The 25,617-nt window shown below is 48.4% G+C and overlaps 1 long non-coding RNA gene across 1 annotated transcript; it reads right to left on the bottom strand.

Annotated features, from left to right (window-relative positions):
* Nucleotides 1–11,397: 11,397 nt before the first annotated feature.
* Nucleotides 11,398–23,033, bottom strand: LOC106635311 (uncharacterized). The gene is made up of 3 exons (XR_001338663.4): nt 21,580–23,033; nt 14,983–15,525; nt 11,398–13,589 (listed from the first exon to the last, which is right to left on the bottom strand). It is a non-coding gene; the product is annotated as an uncharacterized LOC106635311 (long non-coding RNA).
* Nucleotides 23,034–25,617: the final 2,584 nt, after the last annotated feature.

Here is a 25,617-nt window from a genome sequence, read left to right as displayed (position 1 = left end):
GAGGCAGGTGGATCAATGTTGTGGGAAATGCTGGGGTGAGGCAGGTGGATCACTGCCGTGGGAAATGCTGGGGTGAGGCAGGTGGATCACTGCCGTGGGAAATGCTGGGGTGAGGCAGATGGATCACTGCCATGGGAAATGCTGAGGTGAGGCAGGTGTATCGCTGCTGTGGAAAATGCTGAGCTGAGGCCCATGTGCATGGCCCCTGTTGTCATGGTGGGGGTGGCGGGGAGACACAGAGTTGAGCCAGGCAATGGGAAAGAGCAGAAAGCAGATATGAGAGTCTAGAGCCAGGGGCTGAGCCAGCAGAACTGGGAGCAGGAGCGCTGTTAGAAGGTGGTTTGATCTGCGGCTCAGGCCGACTGAGTTGGTCAACACTAAGAGCCAGGAGGCTTCACCTTCTTCACCTTTATTCATTCAACAGACATTTTTGGAGTATTTACTACATGCCAGGTACTATTCTAGATGCTCATCAGTCAGTGGTGAGTGAAACAGACAAAAATCCCAACCCCAACAGGGTTTTACCTTCTAGTGGAGGCAGCCAGGCAATAAGCAGATCACTTAGACACTCAGGTTGCCAGATGGTTCCAAGTTCTGTTAGGAGAGGGGCATACGGATGGTGGGGGTGCTACAGTTTAAAACAGAGGGGTCAGATTAGCCTTTGTGAGATGATGCTCTAGCAAAAAACTACCAGGGGGAGGGCTGGGGTCATGGGGACACCTGGGGAAAGATGAAGGCAGAAGGGGCAGCTAGGGCAGCACCCATGGGCCTGGTGTGCTGGAGACCAGGGAGGGGCCTGTAAGGCTGGAATGAGGTGACCGAGAGGCGACCTCAGGGATGAGGTCTGAGGTGCCAGAAGCCAGAGCACGCTGGGCCTTGCAATCTTTGTAAGTGCTTTCTAGGTGGAATGGGAGGCCGCAGGAGGGCTGGAACAGAGCAGGGATATCACCTACAGGCTCTTACAGGATCCCTCTGGCTGCTGTGCTGAGAATATGTTAAATTTGAGATGATCTGCTTAGATTAAGTCCTGACTCTGCCATTGTCACTGGGCTGAGAAGGTCTACATGACTACCAGACTATCTCAACTCTACTAGGATTTGAACATCTTTAGGAAAATGTTGAATTGAATATGTCACAAATTCGTCAAAATGAGCAAAGTTATAAAGAGGCAGACTCAGCTCAAAGTGAATATGACCTTGCCCCACTGCCCTCCCTGGCGTTAGGGACACCAAACACTGCGAAATCCAACCCCTGGCTCCCATCCTAGTCAAATTCTTCCAGGTCCCTGGAGCTTTTCTTGGGGCTCCAGGGCCCCACAGACACCTGCTGCGGGCTTACCATGCAGCCCTCCACTCCACCACGAGGGGGCCTCGCTCAGGCCACTGTGCCACCCACCACCATCTGCTAGCTTCCCGCAGCCTTTGCTTTTCCCTCCTGCCCACCGGTGGCTCTCCGGGGAGCGTCGTCTGCAGGCCCTCTTCCGAACTGAAGGAATCTGTGCAAAACCTCCTGGTGCCTAACTCAGATCTGCTCAAGCTCCAGCAACTCCAGCTCCCTGACATTAGCTGGGCCGCCATGCCTCTTGGAGTATCCCAACCCGAGATTAGCATTACCTATCATCTCCCTGGTTTCTCTTGGGAGTTTTCATTCAAGAGTCCCAAGACCTGCCCATCAGACCTAAGAATGCTCCTCATTGCTTCTTCCATGATCCCCAAACCAGGAAGGCTGGTGATAAGCCCCAGGGCCGTGTCGCTCTTCTGCAGCCTCCCTCTCTAGGAGGAGGAAGGTACGGGAGGTAGAACAGTTCACACTCCTTCTTTCCAGCAGATTGGCCGTGGGAGTCTCAATGTTGTGAGAGGGGCTGGGCCTATGTGCCCCCCACAGTCCTTCCCCCTTCAACATTTACAGCGTCTGTGTGATGTCACTTGTTGGTGTCCAATGAATGGGAACTGATTGTCTTGTTTTGCAGCGGTGGGTCTGGAGGTGTCTTTAGGGACACTCCTAGCTGAGTTTTTCCCACACCACTGACAACCATGCTTTGTGAGTTACCGACTGAGGAGAGATCTGAACTGGCAGAATCAAAGGACATGGGTTTAGGAAAGGATCCAAATTACATTGAGGGCGGTCCCACTGCTGTTCCAAACAGTCAAATACCCCCTTTTGATTGAATAGGCTTGTTATTAAAAATGCATTTAAAAAAATGAAATCGAAAGCAAATCCCTTCAAATAAAATTTCAGCCTTGTCTAAAATCCAGGGGTTTATTTGAAAGTTCCATCTTCTCACACTTTGCACAGAGCTGTGCTGGAGAGATCATAGCCCTCTGTCCCCTGAGCATGATGAACCAGGAAGGTAGATATCAATCAGGTTTCCTGAAATCTGTGCAGAATGCTCCTTCCTTAGTTATTTTCTGGGTACTGACATGGGGGAGGTGATAGCCTAAATTGTGTTGCACGTCGCTCCACAGAAATTCTCATATCCCGTAAGGACTGAAGCTTGAACTGATATGGAACCCATGACTCAGTAGCAGTTGCCTGCTAGCCCCTCCCGGGCTTCTACTCCTTTGTCCGTTGCATCCCCTAAACTCAGCCCACCTGATTACTTCATATCTGTTGGTGGATTGACTCCCTCCCTCCAGACCACTTTCAATAAGAAGATCTTCCTTATTTGGCTAGGAACAAACACCACGTGGCTTCCCTATGACCTGTATGCTGCCTTGATCTTCTACCCTTGGAAGAAACAGAAGGAGTGAGAGAGTTATGTCAGCCAGGACAGCGTTAACTTTAATCCTACTTAATTCCAGCTCCACGATGAAAGCCTAACTTTGAGACTTGATTGAGGTGAGTTTAGGTCAAATAAGAGGAGGTTTCATTCAGCCACATCATCATTTATTCAGCCAACATTCACAGAGCCAGGCACAGAGCTTGGGGCTGGGAGTCAGAGGAACAATACTTGGTCCCTGCCCTTGAGGGAGACAAACAGAAGCAAATAGGAAATAACTGCAACATAGGCAATGAATTCTGAAGTGAAAGGAGGCAGGAACCCACGCTGGGGAGAGTCACTGATGGACAGTTGTAACTTTTAGGGAGGGGACACAGAGGCAAGGAGAAGGCAGAAGAAACTGACTCGAGTTGGATTTTAAAGGCTGAGTAATAAACTCATAAAAGTAAAATTATGGGGCCGGGCGCAGTGGCTCACGCATGTAATCCCAGCACTTTGGGACGCTGAGGCGGGCAGATCACCTGAGGTCAGGAGTTCGAGAACAACCTGGCCAACATGGTGAAACCCCGTCTCTCCTAAAAATACCAAAAAAAAAAAAAAAAAAATAGCTGGATGTGGTGGCACACACCTGTGGTCCCAGCTACTCAGAAGGCTGAGGCAAGAGAATCACTTGAACCTGGGTGGTGGAGGTTGGCAGTGAGCCAAGATCGTGCCACTGCACTCCAGCCTGGGTGAAAGAATGAGATTCCGTTTCTCTCTCTTTCTCTCTCTCTCTGTGTGTGTGTGTGTGTGTGTGTGTGTGTGTGTGTGTGTGTGTGTGTGTGTATAGTAAAATTACGGAGTTCATGACCTCCTGGAGAGATGACTAGCAGGAATTGCAATGGATTCTGAAAGGATCTGGAGAATGTGGATCTCATGGGACAAAGCCTAGACTTGCACCTGGAGATGAAGGTTCAAGCTGTGTTTGCCAGGACGTCATCCTTGGCAAGTCACTCAACATCTCTGTGCCTTAACTTCCTCATCTGTACAGTGGGAATATAACAATGCCTGCCCTGCTTATCTCATGGAGCTCCTGGGAGGATCAAAAGTACCCGTGTACATGACCATGCCAGAAATCAGTTAAGTGTGAGGCACGTTAAAGCATTTTAAAGCATTATGTTTGGAAATAATTTCAAGTTTACAAAAAGTTACAAAATGAGAAATAGTACAAAGAATATTCATATTCATTTTACCCAGATTTACTTATTGTTTGTAGTTTAACCCATGTATTATTTATTCTTATTCTCTGTCTCATATATATATACTATATGGACATGTGGTTATATATGTATGTTTATACATAATTTTTTCCTGAACCATTTTTATATTATGTATATTATGGCTCTTTACCCCTGAATACTTAACAGTGTGTTTTTCCTAAAAATAAGATTATTATATGCCACAGTATAGTTAACAGTTTTATACATTTACATTGTTACAAATACTCTTATCTAATCCATCACCCATATTACAAATTTTTTGCTTGGTCTAATAATACTCTTTATAGCATTCTCCCTTACAGTGCAGGATCCAGTCTAAGGGGTCAGATATTGCATTTGGTCTTCATGTCTTTTTAGCCTCCTTTAATCTGAAACATCCCACAGCCTTTCTTTGCCCTGTGCAATGCTGATATTTGTAAAGAATACAGTGCCTCCATTTTTGCATTCACTTACTGTTTCTTCATGTTTAATCTGGGGTTGTGCTAACCTCCCAACTCCGGCATTCTCTCTACTTTTACTAGTTGGACCTCAGAATTCTACTGCAACCAAGAGCTTTCCCTTCTTTTTTCTCTTTTCTTTTCTCTTTTCTTTTCTTCTTTTTCTTTCTTTCTTTCTTTCTTTCTTTCTTTCTTTCTTTCTTTCTTTCTTTCTTCTATCTCTCTATCCATCTGGCTATCTATCTAGCTACCTATGTCTTATCTATTAATCATCTATCTATCTTATCTATCTATCTATCTAATCACCTATCTAGTCTAAATATATATCTATTATTGGTATGGATTCATAAGTTTCTATCTTTTCAATGATTTATTATCTATTTTTATAGTTATTTTGGTGCTCAAACTGTTCCAGGTTGGGCCAGCAGGAGCCCATTTAGATGGCCTCCCTATTCTGTGACACGCCCCATCCTTTATTATTTTTGGAGCATTTCCTTACTCTCTGGCATAGGAAGATGTTTCAGGCTTGTCATGTACCTATTCTGCACCAGTCCTGGAATCAGCCACTTCTTTGTGGAGTCCTGGTTCCTTTTAGTGGGAAATGGTATTGGAGACCAAGATCTGGGCACTAGATGTGCTCATTGCTGGCAGAGCATCTTTGCTTCTTGGCCCTTTCCGTGGTCAGAGCTAGAGACATGTAAGCATGAAGATACAGATATCTTCAGACATAAAAACATTCATACATACACACATATTTTAGAAATTGTGAGTTCACACCAATATTTTCAATTCAAGTTCATTCCCACAGGGTTCTTCTTACCTTTCTCCATTCCATGTTTGTATGTCCCTTCTTCCTCAGCGAGAGCCCTGTAGTTCATTCCACTACAATCAATGAATCTACTATAAAGAGTTCAGGATTTGTTCCCACTTCTTTCCCTACCACCTCCCCTCCTCCCCACCCCAACACACACCCACTCTTTCTTACCCAGCCTGAGGGTACATGGTTAAATACTATGTTCATAAGTTACTTGGATTCGTTATTTCTTTCTTCTCCCACCTTCAATGTGGTTATAATTCACACTTGAAATATAATTAAGGGCCAGGCGTGGTGGCTCATGCCTGTAATCCTAGCACTTTGGGAGACCAAGGCAGGAGGATTGCTTGAGGCTAGAAGTTCAAGATGCCTGGGCAATATGGAAAACCCTGTTTCTGTTAAAAATATAGAAACTTGTTTCTACTAAAAATATAAAAACCCTGTTTCTACTAAAAATATAAAAAATTAGCTGGGTATGGTGGTGCGCACCTGTTATCCCAGCTTCTTGGGAGGCAGAGGTGGGAAAATCACCTGAGCCTGGGAGGTTGAGGCTGCAGTGAGCTGTGATCACACCACTGCACTCCAGCCTGGGAGATAGGAGTGAAAAGCTGTCTTAAAAAAATAATAATAATACAATTAGATTCATATGTTTCATTTTGCTTTCAGTTTTTTCCCCTTTCCTTTTCTTATTTAATTTTTTTGAATATTGGTATGCTTTCAAAAGTAAAAGCTCTTAAAAATAGGTATATTCAGAGAAGTGTTACTTCCTCCCATACCCCTTCCACCCCATTCCTTCCTACTTCTTGTATGCACCCAACTTCATTATTGTCTGGCTCATCCTTCCTGTGTTTCTTTTTGTATGAAAAACGTATATATGTACATTTTCTTATTTCCCCTTGTTTCTTACACAAAAGGTGGCGTACCATATATGTTCTTTTATACCTTGTTTTTTTTTTCTCAATAGCATCTGAAAACCACTTCATATCAGTTCATAGTGATTTCCTCTTTTTTAAGGTCGTATAGTACTCCACTGAGTGTATATACAGGGTGCATTCAAACAACCTCCTGTAAAGACATTTTATTTTTCAAGATGATAACACTCACTGTAGAAGCCTTGGCCTTGCTAATTGCACATTCTGTGCAACTGGACATTTTGAGCGTCTTGACCGGACATAAGCTGGGCCTCTGTCCTCATGCCTCCCATTTGGGGTTTGGGCATTTCTGACAATTGGAGTTGTTAGGCAGCACCTCTCTCAACACGCATGCACTCATTTACACAGCGACCAGGGAGCTCCTGGGATGAAAAGTCAAGCCTTGTCTACAGGGCACGGACACAAACATGCCTGATGGATGGGGAGTTGGGGAGCAGATAACACGGAGAGTGACAGGGCACTCACCGACAACTCGCCTGAGTGGGCAAGCAAGACCCAGTCCCTGGTCCCGCCCTTCATAGGGGAGTGTGGATACTTCGCCTCTTCCTGACCCAGCCCCTTGGTGGCATGTATGTGTTTGTGAGAAAGGGGTCTCTGCATGCCCATCTGTAACATGACACTGTTCAGAAATCCTTGCTGCGTGACATCCCTGACTGAGTGAGAAGAAACACCCTCCTTGTTCACAAAATCAGAGTTGCTGGATGAATCGGCAGAGATCCCTGCCGAGGCGGGGTCCGCAGCTGTGCTTGGGGTAGAAGCAAGGGACCAAGGGGATGGGTCATTGGAGCAGCTCCTTTCCTGGACTTTGAAGCTCTTTCATGGCCACCAGGGATGGGAGTCTTGGTGGAGGCCTCCCTACTAAAGTGCAGGGGAGCAGGTGGGCCCAGCTTGGCAAACCGAAGAGCTCTGTGGAACAGCTGCATGGCTAGCTGGATAACATTTTAGGTGCCAACCTCGTGTTGCTCTCTGTGCTGTGAGCATTTCCCCTCTCACTTAGCAAGAATGACATCCTGAGTTGCAGCTTTCTCAGTGGTGGCAAAATCTAGGGAGCCCTTCTGTTCACTAACTTTGGACTTCACTACTGTGGTGATGGGCTTGGTGGTGGCAAGATACTAGCAATAGAATAGAGTCCAAGAAGTGATGCCTTGGGCCTGGGACTTTGGTGGTGGGAGGAGAGAGCAAAGTCAGGGTGGGTCTGTGCAAGCATGGGACTTCCCTGAAGTCTCAGGGATATATGGGAGCAGTGACTCCCTAAAACCCTGGACTTTAGGCTGGACGCAGTGGCTCATGCCTATAATCGCAATAATTTGGGCCGAGGCGGGAGGATTGCTTGAGCCCAGGAGTTTGAGATGAGCCTGGGCAACATAGGGAGACCCCCATCTCTACAAAACCTAAAATAAAATAAAATTAGATGGGCATGGTGCTGCAAGCCTGTGGTCCCAGCTACTTGGGAGACTGAGGTGGGAAGATCACTTCGAGCCCAGAAGTTGAAAGATACTGTGAGCCATGATGGCACCACTACACTCCAGCCTGGGCAACAGAGTGAGACCCTGTCTCAAAAAGAAAAAAGAAAAAAGAAAAAAGGCCTGGACTTCCCACCACTACACAGCTGAGGGCTTAGGGCATCGAGATTTAGGCATTAAAGTTAACGGAACCACCATTTTACTTTCCGGTTGCAGAAGCCTGTGACGTTCAGGTTTCACTTGTCCACAGAATCACCGCAGAGACGGGTGCCCGCCCCTCCCCGCATGCAGCTGTCCCTTGCAGCCGGCCTGACAGATGGCCAGTTTGCATCATATTAATTGGCATTTGTTCCTTGGCTCCTGTGTGCCTACCTTATGCCCTTTACTCTTGTGCTTGCTATATCCCTGAAGGAAGTAGCCGGTTTCTTCCCTTTTCCTGCGTTCACGCAGATGTGCCTCTGAACTCCAGGGACAATCAGGCCCCGGGGTTCACAGACGCGCTGTTTTGCTCATCACCCCTCGTGACGGGGGCTCAGATCAGGGCCCGTGATCTTGGATCCCAGGCTGCCTGAACACCCTAAGTGAGGGAGGTAGGAAATGGGGTACTTGGGTCCTGTGTCCCCTCCCCTGGGAGACCTCCCTGACCCCCCTATCAAAACAGCCCCTCCAACGGCCTTGCCTTCTTACCCTGACTTAGTTTCCCTTGTGGCACTTTCCACTCCCATATTTCACTGTTTGTTTGTTTATTGTCTTTCTTTGCCATTTGAATTGAGTTCTACGAAGGCTGGGGTTTGTCTGTTTTGTCACTGCCAATTGTCCAGTGCCTACAATAGTGCCTGGCACATAGCAGGCCCTCAGCAGATATTTGTGTTTGTTGAATGAATAAACATCACCCTGCTGCTGCTAATGATGCCAATGGTGAAAAGTTCCTGGACCCTTCTCAGCACCCATAGCCAGAAACAAAGACATTCAGGCATTTGGCCTTCTCGGTCTCCAAAAAAATTGATGCAAAGGTGTTCTATGATTTGGAATTCACCTAGAAGGGACCCTTCTCTTGTTCTTGCCTGATTCTAACTCCCTGGAGGAGGGGGCTTCTTAGGAGAAAACGTGGTGACCAGGGCCTGGGACTTTCAGAGCTCTTGCCAGTGTTCTGGAGAGGACAGGCTCAATGCCTCATTGGAGCGGGCTGGTCTCAGCCTCGGTGTCCCTCTGCTGCCCCTCTCTCAATGATGAGGCATGCACTGCTTCTTCTGAGCCCAGGCCAAGAGAATTAGTATTCCTATCTGAATGCTCAGAGATTCTGTTTCAAGTTATGCTTGCTGGTAATGAGGCCCTGATCTTGCCCCCAGTTCTAAGAACTGGTCATGTGTCTTAGCATGTGTGCCCAAACCTTGTACTTGGTGTGGCACATGTAGTAAGGTGGTACCTGCCTCACTCCATAACTCTCTCTCCAGGATGCCTGGGGTCTCCCCATCTGTATCCCAGAACCTAGGCTAGGCCCCTGCTGGCTATAGGACAGCATAGGAAACAGTGTCAGAGGCATTGTGGGGAAGGAGCAAAGCCATAGGTTCAAATCCCCTCTTCCTAGCTGACAGTCCTTGAGCAAATCTGTATTAACTCCCCTAAGCTCATCTAGCAGAATTGTTGGAAAGAATAAAAGAGAAAATTTTTTGTTTTTTAAAAAGGCTAAACAGTAGTTCTTACTATTTCTTACTATTGGTAAGTAACTGACTTCCTTGATGCTGGATGGCTTGCCTGCTGTGGTCTCCTGGGTTCCACATCCCAGGTCTGTCCCCCTCCCCCGGGGCTTGCAGCCCTTCCAGACTGCCACCTCCCAGCACCCACCCACACCACCACGGGCTCCTCACCCCGATTCCAGACCCTTGCCCTCCTCCTGAGGCTCTTTTGTTTTTAACAAAAACTCACTCAAGCTTCTGCAAGAGACAGAGTGTGCAGTAATTCCCAAAGGATGTTGCTGTGGTTATTTACCTTGGTTCATAAAGAAGGGCAATTAACTGTCAGCCCATTCATGAGCTGGAAGTACTGTGATATAAAAGAAAGCAAAAATAGCAAATGAGTTTTCATTGGTAGGACCTCAAACTAGTGTTTGGGGTCCTAGTGTGCTGCTCAAACTTTGCCTTCCTGAGAAATATAAAGCAGCTGAGCCAAAAATAATTAGACCTCCACGTCTAACAAGGGGACGTAACAGCAAAGGGCTGCGAGGCATACCAGGGTGGGCCAGGGATGGGGGTTGGCCCAGACTCAGGTAGCAAGGTCCACACTGCAAAGAACTTGGAAACAACAGTGACTAAAAGTCAGTCTGCTTTTCTTTAATCACTATTCCCTGGAAATTCTAAACAATATCAGTGATAAAATTCTCCTTCCCAAAAAATCTTTTATTGGTTTAAGTTCTAAATAATTGCAGCAGTTACAATTGAGTATTGATAATTGTAACAGTTACAATTGAGTATTGATAATATATATAAATATATAACCTTCAAACTGGCACACTTTTACTTTTTTTTTTTTTTTTTGAGACAGGGTCTCACTTTGTCACCCAGGCTGGTGTGCAATGGTGCTATCTTGGCTCACTGCAGCCTCAACCTCCTGGGCTCAAGTGATCCTCCGGCCTAAGCCCCCTAAATAGCTGGGACTAGAGTACACCACCATGCTTGGCTAATTTTTGATATTTTTTATAGAAACAGGGTTTCGCCATGTTGCCCAGGCTGGCTTTGAACTCCTGAGCTCAAGTGATCCGTCCGCCTCGGCCTCCCAGTACTAGGACTACAGGTGTGAGCCACTGTGCCTGGTCCACACTTTTATGACTTATTCTTTAATAAACAGTATATGCACGTGGAAGTTAATTCAGAGAATTTCTAGTTGTTTGGAGGGCCTCTGACAGACATGGACTTACCTATACGTGATTGTTTTAAGAGTCAGTTCATAATTATCTGGAGTTGAGCTTTATTGAGGTGTAGTTTGTCCCTAACTCTTGGGGTACTACATATTTCTGCATTTAAACAGTGGAATCTCAATCAACAATGACAGCAGCTAATTTTCAAGAAGGAGCAAATCTTGAGTTACATCAAATGTCAATTCTGTCGTTCTGTGGGACCACTTTGAATTTTTTATTTTATTTTTATTTTTATTTTTGAGACACAGTCTCACTCCAACACCCAGCTTGAAGTACAGTGGCGCAATTTTGGCTCACTGCAACCTCTGCCTCCTGGGGTCAAGCAATTCTCCTGCCTCAGCCTCCTGAGTAGCTGGGATTACAGGCATGCACCACCACGCCTGGCTAATTTTTGTATTTCTAGTAGAGATGGGGTTTCACCATGTTGGCCAGGCTGGTCTTGAACTCCTGACCTTAAGTGATCCACCTGCCTCAGCCTCCCAAAGTGCTGGGATTACAGGGGTGAGTCACCACACCTGGCCTAGAATTTTTATTTCTGCTTGAAATATAAAATAATAAAACAAAGTGGAAACCACAAAGTATAATATTTTTGTTTGGTAGTTGCAAGTTTCAGTTCATACATGAAATATTTTGCTTAATATTTGGCTTAGTTTAAATATCTTTAAAATAGTATCTTTATTATTTCTTTATATTATCTCTATAATATCTTTAAAATCATATTTTTAAAATTAAAATGTATTATTCTTTTAAAGGTTTTAATTGTTAATCATTTTAAAGCTAAAAAATGAAGCCAAAAAAAGACAAAATATAACATCATTGGCACAATTTAGTATTTGCCTAAATTGTGCCATTTGCAAATGTTTGAGTTTTATTAAAATTCACTTATTAATTACTAGACAATTATTTACCTAAAGTATTTTTTTAATCTTTTATTGGAATGATTATATATATGAGGTTCAATAAAAGAACACTTCCACTGTTTGTGTTTCATTTCTGGCCATTATTAATATTTGTTTCATTCCATGGTTATTACTGAAAATAATTTTGTTGAATAGAGGAAAGGGTTTTATAAAAAATCCACTCTGAGTGTGGAATGTGCTAGAATGCCAGTGACTATGCCAGTGGGAGGTGACTCCTGCTTCTGGTGTCCTGGCTCTAAGTACAAGGACCCAGTAAGCACAGACTCTGCTCTGATGGGTGGGAGGGCATGGAGGAAGCTTTCTGGGGGGTTGAGCCTTGCCGTGAAGTGGGATGGCTGTGGTGAACACATTCCCTGGGTGGAAACTGCACTAAGACTCTGTAGTTAAGATACAGCTTCAACTGCAGTAATGCTATAACAAACTCCAAAACAACAGTGGCTTTTACAAACTAGAAATGTACGTCTCTCTCCTATAACAGGATTGGTGCAGCTGCTCCCTGGTACAGGAACCCAGGTCCCTTCTACCTTATTGCTCTGGCATCCTGGGATTTGGCCTTATTCAGTGGTTTAAGGTGCCTTACCACCAGGTCTGCATTCCAGCCAGTGGGAAGGGTGAAGTGGAAGAGGAGGGCATGCTCCTTTCCATAGCCCTGATTTGTAACTTGTATACATTTTGCTCACATCCCATGTGGCATCCCTTTGGCACAACTTAGTCATATGGCCCCATCTAACTGCAAGGGAGGCTAGGAAGGTGTTTTCTTTATTTTGGGCTGCTATGTGTCCAGCTAAAAATTCTATTGCCACAGAGGAGAGAAAAATGAATATTTGGGAACAACCAGAGATTTCTTCCACAGAAGTGTGACTTCCCTCGTTTCTGCAACTAAACTTGTTGGTCCAGCAGTGGCCCCAGAAGGCACTGACATCATATCCACCTGGTGACATCCATCCAGAGGGAAACTACTCCAACGGTTAGAAAAGCCTGCCTGGGGGCCAGGTAAAGGATGAAGGAGATGAGAAATTTGTGCAACATCCCTTTTTTTTTTTTTTTTTGCCTGGCTGGCTCCCAAAATGGTATTTTTTTTCTCCTTTTAAGCAACTTGGTGTTTGTACATTGAATTCAGCACACTCATGTGGATGAATTAAGGGGGATGGCAATAAACCAGTGTCTCCCAAGTTCGCCGTAAGACTCACCCTGGGTGTTTGTTAAGTACACATCTTGGAGTCCATCCTGGGCATTCTGATTCAATGGTCTGAAACGGGACCCTGGAGTCTGCAGGTTTAACAAATTGCCCATGTGATTTTTAATCAGGCAAATTTATGAACCCCTGTGCTGTTTCCCCAGCGTATCCAGAGCCTGCCAGAACATGGAGATTAATTGCAAGGATATTCACGATAACATCTAGATCAGGAGCTACGGCATGGGGAGGCCCTCATGAGGCCCGGGCTGGGAGACTGGGTGAGGCGGGGAGGTCAGGATCCAGTGGAGCTCTCAGGGCATGGCTTTCTGAGGTCTTACAGCAGCCAGAGTTTGTGGCTCTTCCTTCCAGACTCTGCCACCAGCCGGACTCATCTGCTGTCAGGGAGTCTCCGTTCACTTCTCTCACTCCCACCAGCTGCTTTATTATTTCCTGTTTCCATTGAGAGAGAGCCTGATTGGCTCAAATAACTGCAGTTGAGTGAATTGCCTCCTGCACTGAGTCATTTATCAGGCCTCTGGTCAGCCTGTGAGTTGGCTGCCCATGGCTCAGGTGCCCACCCCCTGTCCAGCCAGTCATAGGGTTCTAAACAGGAGTTTAGAATCCTGCCTTGGTGAATAAGACCATGCCTGGTCCCACCCTGAGAGACAGCGTGATGAAGCATGGGAACATGGTACAGCCACGGAGGCACTGGTGGGGTGGGGTCTCAGGCGCCCACGGCTGTGATGCTGCACTCTGCCAAGTGGCCTCTCCCTGTGCTCCAGCAGGGCCTCACCATGCAGCCTCCCCTGCCTTCCAAGCACATCAGCGAGGTAGGGGATCCACACAGCAGATGCGGAAGAGTTAATCCAATAGAAGAGATTGTTATTCACAGGTCCTTCTACTGCACTTAGGAAGTGTGCATTATTGAGTCTCCTTAGCTGTTGAGGAGGAGATCTGAGGATCAATGGAGAGGAAAGTGAGCATGAGGGATTTTCTTGCCAGCTGCCCATCTTGTCACCCCAGGGGAGCTGCTTCCTCCCTCTGACAGGCAGTGTGGAAGCCAGGCCGTAAGCCAGGGCCTGCCTGGGCTCTGGTCCTGCCCTCCAAGCACCTTGTGCCTCCTCTGAGGTTGGCAACAAGTGGCAGCCCCCTCCTGTCAGCAGGCGAGAGGGGCGATCTGTCCTTCCCAGCCCATTAACACAGCACACACAGAGCGAGGTTAATGGACTCGAGATGGAGCTGGCAGGAGAGGGAGAGCCCTATGGGAGCACGCAGCCCACCTTCTGTCTCTTAGCCCACTCTCTCCTCTTGCCAGCTCTGGGCACATTCACACAGTGGTCATCTAGGCACCTCAGCCTCAAAGACACACAGGAGGTGGGGCAGGGGGCAGAGGGGCAGAGAAGCAAGGGGATCATTGGTCTCCAGCACTCTCACCCACAGGTCCCTGAGGGATGGCAGCTGTCAGCTCGGTTAAGGGAGTCATTAGGACAGAAAATCAGCTTTTATGCCCACTCAGGGTTGTGTGATTGAATTGTGGGTGCAGACAGGGACAGACTGCAAATCTCTGTGGCGCTGGAGCCTCCGTGTTTGCTAGACGAGGCCCCAAAAGGGCGCGAGAGAAGAGAGGCATCCACATGGTGTGGGCGTTGTTCCCATCAGCCTAGCTCCTTGGAACCATCATTTACTCCGAAGTGGAAAGAAACAGCTCCAAGAGATGCAGATGGGTCTGAGGTCTGCCAGCATTATCAGACGCAGATTAAATTCGAGGTAGGAGGTGAGAAAGTCCCCCATTTTCAGGGAGGATATGAGGTCAGCGGGTGCAAATTTCACACATGAAAATGACACATTTCATAACCCGAGTTCTGGGTGGATTTTCATACCCATTGATTTGAAAAACAGTCAAAGCTGCTCAGATTGCTTTCTTCTTATGAGGTAAGGGGGACACCCTCCCAGCACTCCCACCTTACTGTGACTTGTTGGGCAGTGGCAGTGGTGCACTGCTCAAAGTTCTGCAGGTCCAGGCCTCAGATGTGAGAATCTCCCACACTGACCTTCCTCTTCCTCACCAAGAACATTCTCCTACAGTGGGGTGTGCACAGAGTGTGTGTGCACACACACAACACACCAAGAACAATTCAACTGTCTCACACACACTCAGGTTCACTTCCGACATGCAGGACAAGTTGTTTCAGAAACAATTCAGGTTGGATACTGGGAAGGACTTCCCAAACAGTTATGAGACAAGGGCAGCTGTTACTGGGGGAGCTACAGGATCCTTTGCCCTGAAAAGATTTATAAATAAGATTGCCAGAAACATCGTCTAAGATAAGTACCCCTAATAGCTCACCTTTCCAAAGGACTTGGCAAGGCATTTTCACACCCCTCCTCATCTGTTTCTGGCAGGCAGTCACGTTTCACTACACTCATTTTCACAGAGGAAGAAAATAGGCTCAGTCATCCAGTGAATTGACCAAGGTCACATAGCACCAACTGAGGAGCTGGGCCCACAGCTGAGGTCTCTGGACTCCTATTCTGGTGCTCTGTGCACCTGATACTGCATCTGGCATTGGGGGTGGAGAGCTGCCCTGGATGCCTCTGGAAGGTCCTGCCCAGCAGAGAGAGGATGAGAAACCTGTCTCAGGGCTGCCCCATCCTCTTCGTGTCCTTGTTCTTAGTCCAGGGTCCTTTCACCAAAACAAATTAAATCCAGGCTCGAGCTGTGTGTCTGGAGCCACCACTGGCCTTCTGAAATTCTTCTTGGTGTGGGGCTGAGTGGATAAAGGAGGACCCTGCAGGGCTGCTGGCATCATCAGGCAGGAGTGGCACTTTGTCTGCTTCTTCCCAGTTATTGCAAGTTCTTCCCAGGTTCCCTTCCATTTCCCAGCAGATGCTAAATGGAGAAGAGGAAAAAAGTGCGCTCTAAAGCTTGGTTCATGGGGATATTCCCGTCTTTGGGTTTGGAGAGATTAGAATTTGAAAGGAGTGGGGGTTATGCATATGTATCTGTGCGTACATGTGTGGTTTGGGAACAGGCAACTTCTGCTTCCTAATAAAAAAAAATTAAAGCTTGAAAGGGATTTGTTAAATCAACTAAAGGGGGCCCTTGGGGTCTCCATCTCTCTTCTGCGCAAACCCTTGCCCAGTGTGTAAATGAATGAGGACCGCATGGATTTGACTTCACTGAGAAATGGCACTGGCTTATAAAATCCAGGGAGAAACATCATCAAGAGCCAGGTTTGTTTTCATCTCTCTGTCCACACACTCCCAGCAGCTTGTTCTAGCCGCTCCAGCCTCCAGGCAGTGGGGTATTTGCATATTTGGGTAAGAGAAGGAGGAAGAAAAGTCACAGTCATGAATCAACCAAGCCCAGGCCATGTGAGCACTTGGAAGAAAGGAGACTCGTCACTTTATTTACCAAAAATGGGCTGGGTCCTGCTCCCCAGATGTGAGGATTCAGCCTGCAAAATGGAGCGGGAGGTAGATGCTTAGATCCCCAGTGCATGGCTTCAAAGCAATAGGGAGAGTAACTTTGTCTTCCTTTCCATTTCTTCAGTCTTCCTCTTAGGGCCTGATTAACAATGTGATGTACAGGATGATGCTGGTCTAGAAAACATTCCCCTCAAAGGAAGCCCATGGCCTTTGCGGGGAGTAATCAGTAGGGGGTCGGGGGGCACACTGTTGGTGTGCATTGGGGGGATCTGGTAAAGACCTCCTAAAACCCTTGGAATCTACTGAGTGATAAAAGTCTCTGGAGTGTTAATGAGGTGACTCTGAAGAGTGAATTCAGTCACCAATGGCCAATGATTCACTCGATCATGCTTACGAAATTAAACCTTCATAAAAATCCCTAAGCCACAGAGTTTGGAGAGCTTGCAGGTGGGTGAACAGGTTGAGGTGCTGGAAAGGTGACATGTCTCAACTCAAGAGGGCGTGGAAACTCTGCTCCTCCCCACCCCCCACCCTGTGTACCTTGCCCTACACGTCTCTTCCATTTGGTTGCACCTGAGTTGTACCCTTTATAATAAACTGGTATATGCTTGGTGATTCGGTATGAACTAATTACTGAACCCCAGAGGGGACCCTGAGAACCCCTGACTGGTGGTGGGTGGGTCAGAAATATGGGTGGTCCCTGGGACTAGTGACTGGCATCCGAAGGGAAGGCAGACTTGTGGGACTGAGGCTGAAAGCGGTGGAGTCTCATGTGAACTCTGGGCAGTTCGTGTCTGGACAGGACTGAATTGTAGGACACCCATTTGTGCTGGAGAATTGCAGAATGGGTTTGGTGGCAGAAGCGGTGGGAGAGAGGGAGAGGGAGAAAGACAGCACTCTTCTGTCTCTTCTCATAAGGACGATAATCCTATTGGATCAGGGTCCTACTCTCATGACCTCATATAAGCTTATTTACCTCCTTAAAGGCCCTGTCTCCAAATGCAATCATACTGGGGCTTGGAGCTTCAACAGATGAATTCTGTGGGAACACACACACTCAGTCTATGGCAGGCAGGGAGCTGGGGTGATGAGACTCGGGTCTGACTGGGCCCCTTCTTGCTTTGCAGGGACTTCAGAGGGAGAGCCAGCTCCCTCCGCATGGCAGAGGGTCTCTGCCTTCTAGAGGGAAACAAACATGCCCTCTGCCCTGCTCCAGGTGTCCAGACCACACGGTCCCAATCCACCCATGAATGCTCTCAGTCACATCTTCCAGCTTAGGGGAGAGAAGGCTCGGTAACCCTCTTTCCCCTGCAGCCTCCAGCCCTGTTTCCCAAGCCTTGTTCTAAGGGGAAAGCAGAAGCGCAGACAAGTCACACAGCTTGTCCAGGCTCATACAGCATCTGGTGGCTGTTTCTGGGAACAAGAACGTACGTCTCCTCTTTCTTGGGAAAGTGTTAAAGCAGCCACAGGCCCAGCGGCTTCTCCCATCTCTAGGAGAGCACGGGGTATCCTGGCGCCACACCCCCCTTTCTCTCCCTGGCTGCTTTTTTGTATGACAGTGGGCCTGGTACCTGTGTCCTGTGAACTTTGCAAGGGCCTCCAGAACTGCTGGATACCTGAAAAAAGAATTGATTGGCTCCAAGATGCAAAAAGGGAACTGCAAAATCAAAATTAATAAATGATTACATGTCTACAAAACATGCCAACTAGTCAACAGCCACTTAACTCCTAGTTGTATCCAAATTATAATTAGTGTAGAATGTGTCTGCAGTTTAAGAAGACTGACATGCTCTGGGCCTCCAAATATCAGACTGAACAGCATACGGAGGACCCTGGCCCTCCTCGTCTCTGCCTCTGACTCAGAAAACTCAAGAGGGATGGGAAGGCTAATCCCTCCCTGGGGAGGGGCTCAGCTGCACTCCCATTACAGGGGTCCCGGACTACCCCCTCCATGAAACTTTACATAACTCCCATTCTTTGTCTTTCGGGGCAATGTTTCAAAACTACGGTTGATCCAAACATCACTTGGGGGTTGGCTTTAGGGCAGGGTCACACCTGAATATCCCTAGGTTGAGCCTCCAAGTTTCCTGGGCTCCATCTGTGTATGGATGACTAAAGGGACCACCAAGGCAGTGAAAACTCCATGTTTACTCAACAAGACCCAACAAATATTTGTGCCAGGCATTATGTTAAATGCAGGGGGTCCCAACGGGAGCAAGCTTACCCCCTTCCTTCATGACGCTTGTGTCTAATAGAGGATAACCGCCAGCATTTGGGCCATAACTGTTCCTCATTTGATTCTTACAAAAACCGTGGGAGCAGACAGGGCGGGTGTTAGTTTTTAGTTCAGAAAACGGGGATCTGAGAAGGCATTCCAGGTGTCTAAGGTGGCAGCTGAAGAGCCTGGAGTGAATCCCCCAGGTCCTGTCTCCACATGCCCACTTCTCCCGACTCCATCAGGCTTCCCAGCCATGGTTGTTGCGGGCTGCCGGGACACTAAGGAGAAGCGTCTGGGTGGGCTGCTGTCTAAGGCCACTGGCTTCAGGACCCCCGTCAGCTCCAGCTGAGCCCTGTGTCCAGTGAGGCAGGGGTGGCTGCCGCCCACTGCAGTGCACAGCGACCTCTTCTGTGAACCTCCTAAGCTATCAGGAACTAATTAGCTATTTATTTCAGCCAATTCATTATGTTCTCTTTGAACCTCGCTTCCCTTTCCCCAGAAAAGCTGCCCTGGAATTTGTTTGAGTGTTGCAGGCAAAATGTGCTTGCAGGCTGCATTCCGGAGCCAGCTTCGTGCTTCTCCCCTTGGCTGCCACGTCTCCCTCCCATCCCTCCCTCCTCCGGGCCTCCTCTGTCACTGCAGCCTTCAGCCGGGGATGGATGGGAGCGGCCTGCGGCTCTGTGCCGAAGCACAGGTCCTGCCTGTCCTGTCTTCCAAGGCGCTAAATCACCCCTCCGCCTCCGCCCCCGGGGGCCGCAGCCTCTATCTCCTGCATCAACGCGTCCCCCGTGCTCCATCAGGGCTCTGGGTTCTGCAGCAAATCCTTTGTCTCCAGCTTAAATCCCTCCCGACGCCCAGTTCAATCATCCTCAGCGCCAGCGCCGGGCTTAGCTCTGCTCTAGCCCTCCCTGTTGGTTCTGCCCCCTGATGGCCCTGCCCTGGTCCTGCCGTCTGCTCCAGCAGACCCCCTCACCCCCAGCCACCCCAGATGAAAGCCCACCACTTCCTGCTGCCCCTCCGCTTGTTCCCCAGCCACCCTCCCTTGCACCACATTCTACCACCCAATGTGCTTGACTGGGCCTGTGCAAGCCACTTTCTGAAACTGAGAGAGGCCGGGAGATAAGCGCAGTGGGAAGATGGGAGGGATCACAGGGGAGCGCTCCTCCTCCCAGCCTCCAGACGCTGCGGGTGCTGGCCACGGTGGGATGACCTGGCCAAGCCAGCTGGGAACACCTTAGAAACCATGGCCTAGTTCTCCTCTCAACCTCTCCCAGCCCCAAATAGGCAAGCACCAGAAAATGCAGTTTCACCACAGGACACCCTCTCCCTCTAGCTTAGTAGCCCCAGTGTGGGGCTGCACGACGGGACCTGGGTTGAAATGTTGTAATTTTCAGAACATATCATTAGGAACTCCCCAAGATGGTGGCCTGGGCCCACAGGTTCCCTGGGAATCCAGTTGCTGTGGCAACAGGAAAGCGTCCCACGGAGGCAGGGCGAGGTGGCCTGGAAAGTGCAGAGGCTGTCTGTGGTGTTACTGCCTGGGGACCGGAGGCCTTTGTGCCCTCCTTCCCCCAGCTCAAGAGAAGTGGCCTTTCTAGAGCACAGGTGGGTAGCCATCCTGTGGTGGGCATAGGGGACACCCAAGTCTGTTCTTTTAGCAGAAATGGCAGGGGAGCAGTAGAAATGGTACCACTGCAAATTCGGTCTGTCATCTGGGGGCGGGGGGGTGGGGGGCGGTCCTGTGGGATGTGGTGTACAGAAATAGAAGAATTATCCCCCAATTCCAAACCTGTGACTCATCTGTCTGGCCAGAGCTCGCCTGTGGCAGTCTTTCCAAGGCCATCTAATGGGAAAGGCTTTATCCTAGAGCTCACAACCTCCGAGTTAGGGTCATGCTGAACACCCGCCTCCCCCTTAACAGCCCATTCAGACTCATTCATGAGTGTCCTAAACCATTCCATTACCTAGTTATGTTTTCTGACTGTGATACTTCTTAGGGAAATAAGCTCCCTGTACCAGCTGCCCAGAGGAGCATTTCCCTCTGACCTGTCCTGTGACCATTTGATGTAGACTGTGAAGGACTCCCTTAGCGTCAATGTTTTGGGATTTAGTGAACTACTCTCCAGCTGACTGTTCCAACCCTCATGATGCTACACACTTTCTTTTTTTTAAGACAAAGTCTGGCTTTATCGCCCAGGCTGGAGTGCAGTAGCATGATCTCGGCTCACTGCAACTTCTGACTCCCGGGTTCAAGCCAACCTCCCACCTCAGCCTTCTGAGTAGCTGGGACTACAGGCACGTGTCACCACCATGCCTGGCTAATTTTCTTGTATTATCATCATTATTATTATTTTTGTAGAGATGGGGTTACACCATGTTGCCTGGGCTGGTCTCAAACTAGTGAGCTCAAGTGATCCACTCGCCTCGGCCTCCCAAAGTGCTGGGATTACAGGCACTGAGCCACTGTGCTTGGCCGATGTTATACAATTTAATTTCAAGAATGAATATTTTAGAGTGCCTGCTGCTTCCATACGACTTTAAAATATGATCTTATTTATTCCTCGGGACCATGTGAGGTAGAAATTATAATCCCTATTTCAAAGATGAGGAAACCAACTCGAGGAGGGTTGACTTGTCCACCCAGCTAGCCCAGGCAGGGTTAGAATCTGAACCCAGGTCTGAATATTACTAGCAGTCCTTTCCCCAAGGAGGCTCAGCTACTTCCAACCCTATTGGTCCTGGAAGGGCGAATACAAGTTTAAAATAAGAAACTTAATTCTCCCTGCTGAAAATAAGAGAAGAGACTTCTCCCCCTCTTTCTTTACATATCAGAATTTCTTTCTAGGTCCTTTTCAAACATACATAAATCTTTATAATGGTGAAATAAGCCTCTTGCCAGTCATGGTTCAAGTACCTGGTAGCCATTTTTTGAAATCCTAACATTGGAGGAGAGAGTGTCCCCTCTCTCCCAGTTCTTGTGAGAGAGTAAGAGCCTAACTTTGGTGGGTCTCCTGCTTCTATTTGCAAAACTTGTTTTTCCTCTGGATAAAGCCAATAAGCTAACAGATGGTCACCCTAATTACCAGGTGAAGTTAGGACGAGCTATGTGTTACAAATGGGGATGTTGTAAAAGTTGCCAGTACCAAAATGGAGTCACCTATGTCAAACGCTTAACCAAACGGAGATGAGGGAGGCCATAAGGAAGCCGTCACACACACATCCCTGTAACAGGACTATCACAAGAACTTCCTCAAGATTGCAGTGATCCAGCTAAGCCACTCACACAAGGACACTCACCTTGCAATGGCTGATGAACAAAGGCCGGCTCCTACGACGAGCTTGTGACCTGTGATCTTTGTTTCAAAGCGGCTTGTGTGGACTTCTCTGTGTCTTTAAGACTCCCCTTTGCCCTGACCCCTCTGGATATGCCTGTGGTCTGTTATAACACACATACCCCAGATTGCAATCTTCTGCTATTCCCAAATAAACTCATTTGTTCTGGAGAGCCTGTCTTTCTGCATTTCTTTTTAGGTTGAAGTTTTCGGGCCCTCTTCCTTGAGGACTAGTTTCTGTTTATCTTGAAAACATGTATGCAGTGGATTGTATCTACCTGGCTATATAGGAGTTGAGATTGCATTTTGCATTCTGTCTCTGCAATCTCTCAGTGGATTGCCTGTGATGTATATCACATCCTGGTTTAATGCTTACTCAATAATAAAACTGTTTTCTGTCTCTACTACCTTTGAGGAGAAGTTTTCTAGGCTGAGAGAAGATTTTGTTTTCTTAATTATATTTCCCCAACATTCTCCCTGGCCTCTGCTTGCTTTCCAGCTACAGATTTTGGGTCTTCCGAGTCTGTCTTTCTCACCCCTGCCTCCTCTAAGACCCAACTTCCACTGACCTCCGGCTCCCATCTCTCTGGGGTGTGGCCTCTGTTCTGAATTCCGCCTTGCTGGTGTGTTCATTAGACATCAGATCATGTTAAGGGGTGTCCCTCCCTGCCTTCTTAGGGAACCCTTGGGCCATCCAACATTTCGATGGAGACTTCAGTAGCAATAGCTTTTTAGCCCACAGAGCTGCCTTTATGTCATTCACCTTTTCAAAAATGTTGAAGATCTAGGAGGTAAAGTCACCACTTGATCATATGCGGGGGGACACTACAGCAGACTCAGCCTCCCTTCCAGCTGTATCTTCTGCTGCTCTTCCAATCCATCTCCCTATTCCCCAGGCCCCTCAGTCCACTCAGTACAGGACTCATTCAACAGGGCCTCACTTCATTCCCTCCAGTCTGGAGTGTTTCCTCCTCTGCTCCTCACCTGGGCAAGGTCTACCACGGCTACCAAGGTCTTCCTCCTGGAAGCCTTCTCACTGGGAGGACCTGCTCCTGCACCTTGGGCCATCACCTCCGTGTTTTGTCTGGTCAGAGCTTTCCCCCAGGTCTGCAGCATGCGTGCTGCAGTAGACAGTTCTTTGAGGACAGGACTCTTCTCTCTCTGCTTCACATTCCCCACCTACACCAAGCCCAGGCTCATACCTGGCTCCCTGCATTCATTTTCAGGCTGGACCATCCTTGGTGATGTGGTGGCTTCTACAGTCTCTAGCTGCGAGGGTCAGGGTTTCCCAAAGAGGAGGAGCTGCACGGCTTTACGTTTCTTCCTCCTCTGCTGTTTGGGGGTCACTGACCCTTTCTCAGCTAATCGGTGGGTGGAAATGTAGCCATCCCGCTTGGGCCAGCCAGCGCACAAGGCCTTCTTGCTCCCTTTCTCTCTCCAGAGTAATAAACAGAGTCGTTACCAGGTGCCTCTCACAGCCTCCAGTGCTGGCAGGTTATTTATATGCAAATTTGCCTGTCTGTGGTTGTGGAGGCTCATAAACATGATAACAGCAGCTTCTGTAGGGGCTGGGACGTGATGGAGGGTGGGGAGAGGCCCTCTAGCTTCTGCGGGAGAAGTTAATATGGGATTAGCCACAACCAATTAGATGGTATCAAACCCAAAGGGATCCAACGGTTTAGCTAAACTGAAGATTGGGCTGAAGGAGGGGGGCTGCGGCTGTCAGGAGGGCCTCAGCAGACCCCTTCCCCAGGAAGCCAGGCTTCCGGCAGCATCTCAAGTCCCACAGGCCTTGGAAAGGAAAGGCCAGGAGAGGGAGGGCAACACCCTGAGCTTCCCACAGGGCCCACACCCTGGCGGGAAGCCTGCTGGTTGGGGTGGGGCTTCGGCGGGGGTGCGGCTGGGGATGAAGGAAAGCTGCTCGGCTGGGCAATGAAGCTGCATGCTTTCCTGCTTTGGCCCCTTGGCCAGCAAGCAGTTCTGCCCACTTCTCTGCTCGGTAACTGTGACTCATCCTCTGGGACTCTCCTTCACGTCACCTCCCCTGGAAAGCCTTGTTTCCCCTGTCCTGGTCTGAAGTCCCACAGGACTTTGTCCATGCCTCCCATGTGTCACTCATTACACTCTATGTCTGTCTCCCCTCTAGACTGCGACTGCTTGAAGGCTATACAACATTGCTTCATTGGTCTTTGACTCCGCAGGGCATGGTACAGTGATCAATGCAAGGTAAACCGTCAGTAAGAGTCTTTTTGAGGGGATGGAAAGGAAACACAAAGAAGCCAAGATTTGTACCGCTTTTGTGGTCTTGGGTAAATTCTTTCACTTTTTGAGATTTAATTTCCTTATTTGCAAAATGGGGATAACACTTTCTCATCTGACTGTCTATGCACTGCCATTGTAAAGCTTGGCCCTTAGCAGTTTGCTTAGCTAAGTTGGTGACGTTTCTCTTGCTAGGAACTGCTTCCCTTCCCACCCCTCCAGGGCATCAGGCCATGGGTCAGATATTCTCTTGTCTCTCAGAGGAGTCTGTTCCTGGGGAAGGTAATCAAGTAAGATGAATTCGACAATCAGGAAAGCAGAGGTTTCTGCATAATGGAGAGCAGGGAAGGAGAGGAGAGTTGGTTGCTGAAAGGAGGCACCTTTTTATTTTTACTGCATCCCTAAGCAATAGCAGGAAGTGCGGGAGGAACGGTGATGAAGAATGTGAAGAGAAGGAGCTGTGAGCCTGGAGCCAGGGGTGGCAGTGCTGGTCTGCTCCCTGGCCCAGTCAACAGGTAGGAACTAGCACCTGCTATGCCCTCGGCCCTCACCAGGCAGCTGCCCTAGACCCAGCAGAGGAGACCAGAGTGAGGCTGCAGAGAGAGTGGCTGTTGCCCTCAATTTACTTACAACTGAGGAGGCCACCGCCAGGTCCCCTAGATTCTGCTCTAGGAATCCTTCCCTGTTGACCCCATGGGCATCTGGCCACTTCACACTCCTGCCAATGTGCTGTGACAATGCATTCTGCTTCATCTGGTGCTCCAGCCAGTCCTCACAGGCTCAGGCTGGAAGGAACCCTGCAGAGAATCAGGTTCAAAGCACTAGTTTTACCAACGAGGAAAATGAGGCCGGAGAGCCCGTGGGATGGGCTCTGTCTCACACCCCTCTTTGTGGCCCAGCCCGGCCCTCTGAGTCCATGCTGGAGGCTGGAGCCTGCTCTGAAGATTTCCCATCAGTGCAAAGGGTGGTCCGCTCCCTTCAGCACCAGACTTGGAGACACTCTCACTGGCCAGTGCTCGGGCAGGAGAGGCCAATGGGGCACTTGGCAGCAGGGTTGCCACTTGATTTCTTTCTCTCCCCCAAGGGTTGTCAAGGTGCCAGTTTCTGGCTGGGGTGGGAGTCATAGCTGTTTGTGGCTCAGATCTATGGGGACTTTCTCTCCCATGAAAGAAAGAGAGAACGCATCCTCTCCTCTATTGTGACTAGTAGCACCACCCATTTCCCCATCAGTCCAAGTGGAAACCCACAAGCCATTCTCCACTCCTTCCTCTCTTCACCTCCATAACCAATCACTCACCAAGTCCTGGGGACCTCAGCCTCCCTTGAACCCCCGGACATCTCATAAACTCTCTGAATTCGGTCATTCCTCTCTTTAATTCTTAACCTCAACACTCCCTGGCTAGGCCCAGGCCTTCTAATACAAAGAGGCAGAAAGGCCTGGCAACTTTTTTTTTTTTTTTTTTTTGCTTCAAGACACACAAAAACATTGTCAGCTCCCCCTGTGGCAAGGAAAGCCCAAGTCTCAAAGACATAAAAGCCTAGCTCCCTTCCTGGGGTGGGAGTGAGAAGGAGAAGAGCTGAAATACCTTTCATTCTTTAGCAGGAGCCTACAATGGAGAAAGCAAGATACAGCTAGTCTCTCTCAATAGGCCATTTGGCCACATTACATTCTTGGTAAACCACTCTGCTACATTTCTATTAAAACAAGTCCCATCATGTCTCCTCTCTGCCTAAGATCTTTCAA

Source organism: Pan paniscus, chromosome 9, assembly GCF_029289425.2.
Source record: "Pan paniscus chromosome 9, NHGRI_mPanPan1-v2.0_pri, whole genome shotgun sequence".
NCBI classification, from domain to species: Eukaryota; Metazoa; Chordata; class Mammalia; order Primates; family Hominidae; genus Pan; species Pan paniscus.
The sequence above is the reverse complement of the archived record's forward strand: the minus strand, read 5'-3'. Positions and strand labels throughout refer to the sequence as shown.